The sequence below is a fragment of the Rhinoraja longicauda genome, chromosome 8, assembly GCF_053455715.1.
Source record: "Rhinoraja longicauda isolate Sanriku21f chromosome 8, sRhiLon1.1, whole genome shotgun sequence".
In the NCBI taxonomy this organism is placed as follows: Eukaryota; Metazoa; Chordata; class Chondrichthyes; order Rajiformes; family Arhynchobatidae; genus Rhinoraja; species Rhinoraja longicauda.
Genome location: NC_135960.1, coordinates 24,362,564 through 24,375,476, shown reverse-complemented (window position 1 = coordinate 24,375,476; position 12,913 = coordinate 24,362,564). Strand labels below are relative to the sequence as shown.

General features: G+C 40.6%; 1 protein-coding gene across 1 annotated transcript in view; it reads right to left on the bottom strand.

Moving 5' to 3' along the window:
- Positions 1-10,852, bottom strand: part of nckap5l (NCK-associated protein 5-like) — a 542,250-nt gene extending 531,398 nt beyond the window's left edge. The window contains exon 1 of the mRNA XM_078403437.1: positions 10,822-10,852. The gene's annotated coding sequence lies outside the window, so the exon portion shown is untranslated. The remainder of the gene's footprint in view (positions 1-10,821) is intronic.
- Positions 10,853-12,913: the final 2,061 nt, after the last annotated feature.

The following is a 12,913-nucleotide window of genomic DNA, read 5'->3' as shown; positions in this document are numbered from 1 at the left end:
GATGTGAATCATTTTACAAAAATAATACCAAAATGCAAAAAGTTAAATTATAAGAGCAGGTTGCATGGTATTGGCTTATATTCCTTTAATATGGAAAATTAAATGAGATTTAATCAAACACTCTGAAATGAAAAAAATATGTAATTGGGTCGACACAATGAAGCTCTAACTTGTACGTATTCTACAAAGCAAATTCATAATTAAACTTCAAATTACAGCTACCCTCGAACTAAGGGTGAAATCAGAACATACATTTCCACTCAGTTCTCCAGAATGACTTGAATGCATGGTTAATCATCAGCTAAATATACTAAAGAGTCTGAAGTAAAGGTGGAGAAATGGAGATCAGGTACACATCAACCATAATCCGATTAAACAGCAGAACATGCTCAAAGGGCTAAGTGGTCTGTTCTTCCTCGCATGTTCTCATTAAATAGCTAACTTTGGATAAATGCAAATTAAGCCTGTATTCACCAAGTCTTCAGTTCCATATCCAATATATTTTGATTGTCCTTTTCTACACAAATGCACCTGCTTTGTTACTTTACAAATACAGCACACAATATGTGGTGCAGCGGTAGAGTTGCTGCCTTACAATGCTTGCAGCACCAGAGACCCGGATTCGATCCCGACTATGGGTGCTGTCTGTACGGAATTTGTACATTCTTCCCATGGCAGCCTGGGTTTTCTCCGAGGTCTTCGGTTTCCTCTCACACTCTAAAGATGTAGAGCTTAGTTTAAATGTAAATTGTCCCTAGTATGTACAAAAAGGTGTTAGTGTTCGGGGATCACTAGTCAGTGCGGATTCGATGGGCCGAAGGGCCTGTTTCCACGCTGTATCTCTAAACTAAACTAATGTGCACAACATATTACTACAACCAAACTAAATGGAACAGCAAATAATGGAAGCATGTTCCCAGATAATGCAAATGAAGGTGGTGGAGGCCAATTCTCTGAGTGTTTTCAAGAGAGAGTTAGATAGAGCTCTTAAGGATAGCGGAGTGAGGGGGTATGGGGAGAAGGCAGGAACGGGGTACTGATTGGGAATGATCAGCCATGATCACATTGAATGGCGGTGCTGGCTCGAAGGGCCGAATGGCCTACTCCTGCACCTATTGTCTATTGTCCTTTGATTCTTTCTATGTCCAAATACAATGTCCTAGGCTTGAATTGATTGAGAAACTGCAATTATCAAAGGACAGAATTCCAAAGATTCTTGATTCTTTTATAAAATTCTTGACTCCATTATTCTTAATTCTTTTATAAAAAGAAATATCTCCTTTTCTCAGTCCTAAATAACAAAACCCTTACACAGTATAAAATCATTAGAGGAATAGATCGTGTAGATGCAATGAGTCTCTTGCGCAGAGTAGGTGATTCAAGGACCAGAGGACATAGGTTTAAGGTGAAGGGGAAAAGATTTAATACGAATCTGAGGGGTAAGTTTTTCACACAAAGGATGGTGGGTATATGGAACAAGCTGCCAGAGGAGGTAGTTGAGGCAGGAACTATCTCAACATTTAAGACACCGTTCGACAAGTACATGGGTAGGACAGGTTTGGAGGAATATGGATCAAACCCGGGCAGGTGGGACTAGTGTAGCTGGGACATGTTGGCCAGTGTGGACAAGTTGGGCTAAAGGGCCTGTTCCCACACTGTATCACTCTATGACTCTATGATTATGAGACTCTGACCCCAGTTCTAGATTCGCCAACTAGAAATAGCCTCTTATTATCAAACCCATCAATCCCCCTTCAGAATACATTCATGTTTAAATGAATTATTTATTCAAAAACCATTGCTTCTACCTTGTCCTAAGTCAGTTTGTGTGTACCTTACAATAAATTAATTATTAAAAAGAGCAGTGAATGCAGATATAGCTGGCACTGGAGTTATTATATTTTAACTGATGTTCTGGAGTGAATTCCTGCAGTCTGCCACCATACTTTCTGAAAAGAGTTTCAGAAATGATGGAAAAATACTGTCATTACGATGCCATTTCTTTTTACAAAGGTGTCCTTTAATGCATATACAGTATGTAAGCTGTAATATTTTTTTACTCAAGACATTTTGTTGGAGTATCTTCTGAAATGTTCCACTTTTTCTGTAAAGAGTCGCAATATTTATTTTCACAGCACATTGTGGCATTTTATTCAGACACCCACTGATATTAATGCTGGCATTTTTGGCGCCAGCATAATGCGACCAACGTGAGGTTACTGGGAATTAAGTTTTGGACTATGGATACCATACCACAGTGTTATTGACAGGCATATTTCTATGAATAGGGTGGGAAGCAACATCAACACAATTTTTAAAATTCTGTATGAGACTGTACCACAGCATAGCAAGAGCTGCAGTGAATCAGTCTTAATATGAATGGGGTTGGAACAAAAATGAAGTGAAGACATTCCTTGTCCAAATTGAGGGATTTCCAAATAGAATTGGATCCTTTTAGGAATTGCAAGCAAGTATACTTTTCCTTTTAAAATCAAGATGGCTGATCTGTACTAATGCCAAACTGTAATTCATCACCAGGAGATAGAAAGCAGTAGTGAAATACATTTATATTGTCTCCAAATAATTAATTTCTGCTTTTCACCTTTCATATGACCACTGAAGTGAGAAAATGGGAATTACACAGTCAAATTCCATGGTTCAAAATATTTCTACATCAAGATGTTGCACAAGCAGTTGCCTTGTCAGCAATTTGTAATTCATTTATAAATTAATCAATACAACATGGTTTCACTCTATCCTTCACATTAAAGTCTGTGACAGAATTGTAAAGGTACAACTTAAAACATCATACCAGTGTTTAGAATATTGATTTAGCATAACTAACCTTTGCTTTGAACCATGGGACAAAAAATGATTTATAGCATAACAATGGTCTAGCATTGAACTTGCAAAGTCAATGCAAGACCATTTAATCGCCCAAAGCTATCATTCTACCAATATGGTGGAATAACACTACTAATTTCATATTTATTTTCAAAATTTGGGTGTCACATGCAAGGTCAGCATTTATTGCCCATCACACGAACACAAGAATATAAGAGCAGGAATAAGCCACCAAGCCCCGCAAGCACACCCCACCTTCTAATATGATCGGAGCTAAAATATATGGCCTTAACTCCTCTTCTGTGCCAAAACAATGCTGAAGGAATTCAGTGGGTCAGGTAGCATCTGTGGAGGTAGAAAGATAGTTGACATTTTGAGTCATGGCCCTGCATTAGGAATGAGAATATAGAGGGAAGATAGCCTATATAAAAAGGTGAGAAGGAGGGGTAAGGCAGGAGCTGGCAGGTAGAATCAAATGAAGAGGGTCATGACTGACAAATGGAGAAGGATGGGGGGAGGGGGGAAGGGGGAAGGCTGGGAGACAGTGGCTGAGGGGTGATAGGCAGATGTAGATGAGGAGGAGCGAAGAAGGAAATAAAGAGGAGATAAATGTTGCCAGGTGGGGGGAATGGGAGGGTGGAGATAGTAAAAGAGGCTGGAAAGTGGAGATACATGAGGCTGAAGTTGCTGGAATCCAATATGGAGGCAAGGTGATAGTGGAACCAGACTAGGGAGGGGTGATGAGCAGATGGAACCAGTTGAGGAAGGGGATGGGTGACCCAGAGGGTATAATGTGTGGGTGAGTGGGTATGCCAGGTGCAAGAGACCCTAGTTCAATCAGAAGAAGAAGGAAAGAACAAAGGGGGGTGTGAGTTATCCCAAATTGTTAGGTTTCTCATTCATTCCACTGAGATGTAGACTATCCAGTCTGCTGAGGTGTTGTTCTTTAACTTTGAATTTTGTCTCAACACGTCGATGGAAAATGCCCAGGACAGACCGGGAATGGGAAGGGGAAGGGGAATGGGTTTAAAATATAATGCAGCTCCATCTCTATATTAATCCTATTTTTTATTCTTCTTGCATTACCATAGTTCCCTCAAGTTTCTGCCCTTCATCCACACTCGGGGCAATTTACAGTGGCCAGTGAACTTACCAATCCACGCATCTTCAGTAAGTGGGAGGAAACTAGTGCACCTGGAGGAAATCTCCAGGAGACCGCACTGGAAATCAGGGCTGAACCCAGGTAGTTGCTGTGAGGCAGTAGCTCTACTCACTGCTATACAGGATATAGTCATAGAGTGATAGTGTGGAAACAGGCCCTTCAGCCCAACTTGCCCACACCGGCCAACATGTCCCAGCTACACTACTCGTACCTGCCAGCATTTGGACCATATCCCTTCAAACCTGTCCTATTGATGTACCTGTCTAAATGCTTCTTAAGTGTTGGGATATTCCTGCCTCAACTACCTCCTCTGGCAGCTTGTTCCATACATCCACCACCTTTTGTGTGAAAAAGATACCCCTCAGATTCCTATTAAATCATTTCACCTTCACCTTAAACCTATGTCAAAGTGCCAGGGTGTTGCATGTGGACTTGTAAAGGACAGTCAATACTGAATCAGCAGTCTGTTTTATACCAATATGAAATATTAAATAATACATCAACAGTTGACTTTACCCTACTGGAAAAGCACAAGAGACTGCACATGCTGGAATCTTCAACAACAACAAAAATGATAGTAGCAGGAGGAACTCAAAGGTCAGATAGCATCTGCACAGTCGATGTTTTGGTTAAGACCCTAATTCCTCTCTCATCTCCATGCATGGATGTAAACAGGTGAGAGACAGATTCACCTGCACCTCCTCCAACCACATTACAGGTACAGCATTCAGTGCTCTCAGTGTGATTCCTTTACATCGGTGAGACAAAATGCAGACTTGTTAACTGCTTTGCTGATCACCTGTGTACAATTTCAGGTCATCTACACCCACTCTGTCTCTTTCTCTTCTCCTATCTATGCAAGTCCTCTCTCACACATCCCCTTCCCACCATACCAGCCAACCCACCATGTTTCCTATCCCCCTCCACACACATTCTCCTCCTATTAGATCCCCTCCCACTGCTCAACCCTTCCCTTCCTCTGTTGTTCCCATCTGCCACCACTCCGTCATTCAGTTCCATTCGCCACCTTTCTTTCCTATCTGATTCCAGAAACTGCGGCCTTTTGTTCTCCACTTTTCATCTCCCAGCACCTGTTGCTACTTCAACCTTTCCCTCCTCCATCTGACTGTTATTTGCCAAGCATCTCCTGCTCACCTGTATCCACTTTTCGCTTGCGAGCTCTTGTCCCACCTTCCCCCCAGCTTATTTTATTGGCTATTTCCCCTCGACTCTTTCAGCCTAGGTGAAGAGACTTGACCCAAAACATCAACGATCCATTTCCCTTCGCAGATGCTACCTCACCCCCTGAGTTCCTCCTTACCACACGAGAATACGGTTGAAAGAGAATCAGCAGCCTCTCTGACACTTATATCAAATGAATGATGGTGAGCCAGCAGTCTACTTTACACCAGTGTAAAATTGGCAACTAAATTGTAGTTTTACACATCCACAAAGTCTCGTTTCCATTGACTTTTATTTTCCATTGGCTGTTATTGAACAATGTTTAAAATGAACTTCTGATTCACAATCACCTCTTTCTCATGACTGCACAAGACTTCGTTCATTCACAAAACATAGAACAGTACAACACAGGAACAGAGCCTTCAGCCCAGTGTCCATGCTAAACACGATGCCAAGTTAAATTAATCTCCTCTGCCTGCACGTCATGCACGTCCCTCAATTTGCTGCATATCCATTTGTCTATCTAAAAGCCTCTTAAATGTCACTATCATGTCTGGCTCCACCATGACACCTGACACCATATTCTAAGCACCCACCATTCTCAGCATAAAGAAACTTGCCCCGCACATTTCCTTTAAACTTTGCACCTGCCACCTTAAAGCTATGTCCGCTAGTCTTTGATAGTTCCGCCATGGGGAAAAGGTTCTGACTATCTCCCCTAACAATGCCTCTCATAATTTTCTTTACTTCTATCAGGTCTCCCCTCAGCCTCCAATGCTCCAGAGAAAACAATCTAAGTTTATCCACCCTCTCATAAAGGTGAAAACAGCTAGTCCAGGGAGTTCTGGAGTTGGACCCCAAGATCCCTCTGTTTAAAAACTTGCCATTAATGTATATTTTCTCCTTACATTCAACCTCACAAAGTGCAAACATCTCACTGTTTGCTTTGATTGGTTCTGATTGCCATTTCTCCTCCCATTTCTGTAGCTGATCTATATCCCACTGTATACCTTGACAACCTTCCTCACTGTCTGTAACTCCACCAATGTTGCTATTGTCTACAAACTTACTAACCCACCCATTTACATTTATGTCTAAGTTGTTCATATCACAACTTATATCACAAACAGAGGTCCCAGCACAGATCCTTGAGGGACTCCATTATTCACAGACCTCCAGCCAGATTAATACCTTTCTGCCACAAGCCAATACAGAATCCAAGAGACCAAGTCTCTGCGCATCCCGTTCATCTTAATCTTCTGGTCCAGCCTGTCACGAGGAAATTTATGAAATTCCTTACTGAAATCCATGAAAACAATATCCACTCCCCTAACCTCACCTATCACCCTTGTCTCCCCAAAAATGCAATCAAATTTGGAAAGCATCAACCTGCGACACTATGTAATGAAGACTATCATCAAAGATGCCCACCATTGGGCCATGCCCTCTTCTCACTGCTACCATCAGGCAGACAGTACAGAAGTCTGAAGTCCCACATCAAGTTCAGGAATAGCTACTTTCCCACAACCACCAGGTCGTTGAACTAACCTACACAACCCTAATCCCACCTCAATGCAGAACACTGCAGTACAATTTTTGCACTATTATGGACTTTTTTAAATTATTATACTTTTGCAAATAATATCTTTTTTTTTAAACAGTCTTTCTTTCAGAATTTTAAGTGTGATTTATATATAATTCTGTATAATTTATTTTTTATGTGTTTGTCTCCGTGATGCTGCTGCTAGGAAGATTTTTCAGTGCATTTGTGCCATTTGGTATTTCTGTATACATCAATAAACTTGAATAAGATAGGGACTTGGCATGTACATGGTGAGCCAAATAGCCTGTTTCTGTGTCCTACGACTCTAAGCTAATTTGTACATCAGAAGCAGAATCACCACAATCACTGAATCAACATGCTCCATATTGCCTTCAATGCAATACGAAGACCAGGCCCAGTTCCAAGCCGGAGGTCTCCACGCTGCTGGCTCCAACTGCAACACGTGGATGGACGCTCATGGGTTCTACAGCTCTCCCCTTGCATCAGGAAACCTCAATACTGAATTCTGAAGAAGAGTTCCAACTGAAAACGTCACTTATCCATGTTGTCCAGAGACCAATGACTTACTCCAGCACTTTGTGTCTTTTTATGAAGACCAAAGATTTGGCTGTAATCCAAGTATAGTCTCTGCTCTGTAAAGTCACATATGACTCACATAGTTATAGCCCTCATTCCTCTGAGATAGAGTCATAGCATCTTGCAGCATGGAAACAGGCCCTTCGGCCCAACTTCCCCACACTGGCCAACATGTTCCATCTACACTAGTGCCCTCTACCTGCATTTGGCCCATATCCCTCTAAACCTGTCCTATCCAAGTACCTCTTGTGATGCCTCTTGCAATCATTCCATGCACCTTTCTAATTACTTACTGAGTCTGCATGCTCTCTGTTGGGTTTCATGTACCGAAACCCCAAAATTGCATCTCAACATTTTGTCATTTCACTCTTTGTAAATAATTAGTTGTGTTTTTATCCCTTTCTTCCTTCCAAGGTGAAAAACCTCACATTTTCCCACATTATTCTTCAGTTGGAAGCTTCTTACATCATACCCATTCCATACCGTTTGGAGCTTATTTTATCCCCCTCATAACTTGCTAATTGCATCAGCAGCAATTTTGGCTACAGCATACTCAATGCCTTCATGTCATCAACAAAAGGTTATAAATTGTTGAGGCCCCAGCACTGATGCCTATGACAATCACTTGCTACTGATTGCCAATCTGAAAAATAACACATTTCATGTAATTATTTGTTTTCTGTTAATTAAACAATCTCCTATCCATGCCAATATATCATCCACAACCCTGTGCACTCTTATTTTGAACAGTAATCCTTTTATCTGGCACCTTATCACATGCCTTCTGGGAATCTAAGCATGATACAAACTGACAAACTGCATTACTGAAATAAAATCTTGGCTTCAATCAAACTTCCTCAAACTCAATTGCAACAAATCTGAAATCATCATCATTGGTCCAAAAATGCTCACCAAATCCACCCAAAACTTCATCCTCAACATTGATGGTCTCCCAGTATCTACCTCACCTCACATCCGGAATCTTGGAATCATCCTTGATCAAACCCTCTCCTTCGACAAACACATCAAACACATCACAAAGACAGCCTTCTTCCACCTCAAAAACATTGCCCGTCTCCGTCCATCCCTCTCCTCCACAGCTGCAGAAACCCTCATCCACGCCTTCATCACCTCCCGTCTGGACTACTGCAACAGCCTCCTCTATGGCGCACCCTCAAAAATCATCAATAAACTTCAATACATTCAAAACTCCGCTGCCCGTCTACTCACACACACCTCGATCCGTGACCATATCACCCCCGTCCTTTATAAACTCCACTGGCTCCCCATCCCCCAGAGAATCCAGTACAAAATCCTCCTCATAACCTACAAAGCCCTCCATAACCTGGCCCCATCCTACCTGACCGACCTCCTCCACAGGCACACTCCCACCTGCACCCTCCGCTCTGCCGCTGCCAATCTCATATCCCCCCACATCCGGACTAAACTCAGATCCTGGGGGGACAGGGCTTTCTCCATCGCTGCTCCCACCCTATGGAACTCACTACCCCAAACCGTTAGAGACTCCCCCACACTCACCACATTCAAAACATCGCTGAAGTCTCACCTGTTCAGTACTGCCTTCAACCACTGAAGGTCACCTCACCTACTGTCTCCTTTCTCTGTTCATTTATTTATTTACTTATTTATCTATTTATTAATTTCCCTATGTTCTCAAAATCTCTGTAAAGCGTCTTTGAGTATATGAAAAGCGCTATATAAATAAAATGTATTATTATTATTATTATACAATTAATAATTCTTTATCCATCACGTTTGTTAAATTCACAAAGAACTCTAACAAAATTTTTCAAACATCATTACCTTTCACAAAATCACATAGACTCTGCTTGGCTTACTAATTTCTATACATCCGGCTATTACCTTTTAATAATAGAATGGAATTTAAACAATGTTGTTCTGAGAGTTGTTCTTGGAGCAGTGCTGGGACAACCTCGGTTTCTGAGTGCAATGCTGGACTTGAAACTTCACCTGGGGTCAATTCCTTATTTACCCTAAACCCACCTGGCCAGACATCATCTACCTCCATCACATCAGCATTGAAACTACTCCTCACCAGCTCTTCATTCCAAGACCAATGATTTTCTGACTATTACACCTGACCAGAGTATCTCTTCCCCTGGATAGTGGGAACCAAGGATGCGAAAGGTGTTCTGCATGGTAAAGTATTACAGAAAGAAAAGACAATAGACAATAGGTGCAGGAGTAAGCCATTCGGCCCTTCAAGCCACCATTCAATGTGATATTGGCTGATCATCCACAATCAGTGCCCTCTCCCCATAACCCCTATCATTAAGAGCTCTATCTAACTCTTGAGTCTTGAGAGACATAGTCTTGAGGAACAGATCACACATGGGAGTGATTGGGGAATAATTGAAGGTGTCACAAAAGGGATACAGAAAGGAGAGGAAGGGAAAACCATGGAAGATCCATTGAGGATAAAGAGAACCCAATAGTTTGTGGAAAGAAGGATAAATAATAAGTGCAGAAACAGGAGAAATGAAATTGGCATGGTTAAGGACCCAATAAGAAAACCATGATGAAGGGGATTCCTTCAGCAAGGTAGAAAAAAAAACAACGGAAAGATTAGTACGAACAAAAGTATTTTAAGAGCAAAGTGACAGAGAAAGCAAAACTAGAAAAATGCAATAAAGGCTTTTGTTTCATCAGTCACAGTTCTTTGTAATGATTGTACTGCTTACATTTATATCATCTTTAGTTTTTTTACTTGTGCCATTACGAAATGGTTTTCACTGTACCATTTCACAAAACATTCCTTTATTTCTTTCCTCAACTTGCCTCTCTTCCTTCTTCTCTATATACTTTAACCCTGTAATTTCGTTTTCATCGTCCAGTTTTGATGCAAAGTAATTTCAAATGTTAACAATTTCTCTCTGTAATTGCTGCCTGATATCTTGTACAAATCCAGCCTTTCATCTTTTTACATCCAACTAACAGCATCGACAGCATTTTGCTGCATTTATGCAATTGCCAAATGCAGATTACTTGGGATCTTACTCCCAAAACCCCCCAAACCAATCTGCACCAGAGGCAAGCGAGAAAGCTGAGAGTACAAAGGAAAAAAGAAGCTTGACTCACTTTGTCATACAATGGCAGCTAATCATTCTCCTGACCTTAACAATTATTTTGTCCCTCAACAGACAGTGAGAGATGCTGGTTCACAACTAATGGCTTTATCCATAGCTAAAATTTCAAGGCAAAATCTAGAGTTAAAATACGACAATAATATTGGATGAGCTGAGTTATTTTTTCACTAATCTGTTTATCTTATCAAATTCTCTTCAGCTGTTCAACACGCAAAGATATCAGCAATTGGTCAAGTTGTATTTAATATGTCTGAATGACATGTTTTCATTTAACTTGGACACAAACACTTTAATTCGGCCAATTATTACAAGCTTTGTTTTAGAACCACGTAAAAAAAAAGATCCGGTAAATAGCATTGACTTACTTAAATCCATCGCTGAATCTGTAGCTTAATAAAAAGAATCTGCTGCCTATAAATTTTGTGGAAACTCCCAAGCCAGTGCTGGAAAGAAACAGTGTCCAAATTCTTCCCTCGGACCTTTAATAACTTGCTGTCTAAGTGGGGTATAACAAATGCCACAGTGTTCTGTCAATATTTGCATGCACCACCACATTGGGCAAATTGCCAATCTTCCATGGCTTAGAAAGGGAAGTGTAGAAGACTGACACCCCTACAAATACATTCATCTTTTGTTTCTATGAAGTAGCACAGCACCCACGCTTCTCAGAGTTAAATAATAATGCATCATGTTTGCATTAACTTTAAAACACAATCAACATTGCCTTAAGAAACCAGCATTTTGCGGTTCCAGTGTAAACTCTTGTTCTTTCCGTCTCTCAAACTTAATCCTTTGCACTATCTGATATTTGCAGATATAATCAGCTGCACGTAAGTGTGGACTGCAATTGGCTGGAATTTACTGAGAATGTATTTGGAGTAATTTACATTTGAAGCATGCCCACGGCTGCTGAAGCAAGTTCCTAAAGCATCCTGATTACCTCCGAGTTAAAAAATGTTTTAAGTAATACAGAGTAAGCACGTCCGTTTTGTTGTCACTGTGAAGTTACATTCTATTTATCATGTCCACAGTAAAATAAAAGTTTGTTTTCAAATTAAGTGTGCTGTTTATTGAAAACACCCAGGTCTAAAGGTCACAATTTTTTACATAAGAACTGTTATAAACACATTTGTAAACAGGACATGACAAGTTTAGTTTGCGAGATTGTTAGAAAATTCCTAACGATTTCTCCCACCATACAAAAAGCAGCTTATCCATACTGTCAGCAACATCCTACATTGCCATCTAATGTGGCATCTATGTTGTAATCATGCACATGACCATTAAAGCAATCACTTCCATGTATCTTTCTTTATTGATTTCTATATTCCTCCTTTTAAACCCAAAGCCCTGTGTTCCAGAGAAATCTCAATCAATCTCTCTGAACGACTTCTGACTCAGACTTCATTGTTTATAACAAACAAATGTTTACTTCTTCTTCACTTGATCTGGGTGGACCACAAAGTACTGTGGATGCCTTGATCTCTTCTCACAAAACTGTTCACTCGACCAGAATCATCCTGAAATCCAATAAACTCTCTAAAATTCTGATATCCCAATTTCTCATACCTCCAAAGCCTACACAATTATGTCATTCACAGTGACTGAAACTAGTCATTCAGCTTTTCCTTCCTGCCCTCAATGGATCAAACCCATCTGGCCCTGCCCTGAATTTACACACTTATTAATTTCCTCTCTGCCTCATGTCTTCTATCCAAGACCCACCTTCTGCTCCCTTATACCGATTCTGCTCATTGCTTAGATTCACTTCCTGACTCCTTCATTACCCAAGATTCTCATCAAATCTTTCTGTTTAACTATTCTCCTTCCCTTCAAATCTGCTGATCTCAAGTATCTCCTCAAAATAACCACTGACATTATATCTCGCAAACTGGATTTTTTTCCTTTCTAAAGTCCTCATACATGTTTGTTTCCTTCCACATCAGTTTCAAAATTTGTTGTGGCTCCATGTTTAAAACCCTTCTACCCAGTTTTTGTCATATCCACAGTTCTGAAATGGCATTAAGTCACAGATGCAAGCACTGGCTTTTGTGATGGTAACTGAGGTAAATGGTTTACAATTAGTCTGAAGAAGGGTCTCCACCCGAAGCGTCACCCATTCCATCTATCCAGAGATGCTGTTGTCCCGCTGAGTTACTCCAGCATTTTGTGTCTATCTTTGGTTTAAACCAACATCTGCAGTTCCTTCCTACAATGTTTACTATTAGTCTTTGATACAGTTGAGCACATTATCTCCTCTTATCACTTTCCCGCCAATTAAGTGGAATTATACCATTTGGTTTTATTCTCATTTATTCAATTATAACCAGAAGATTATCTGTATTGGATTTTCTTCTCATATCCCCAATTTAGCTTCCAGTGATAAATTCTTGGCGCCTTCCTACTTCACATCCATTCCCACATTCTAATCTTTGGTGTAAGAAAAACAAAATGCTG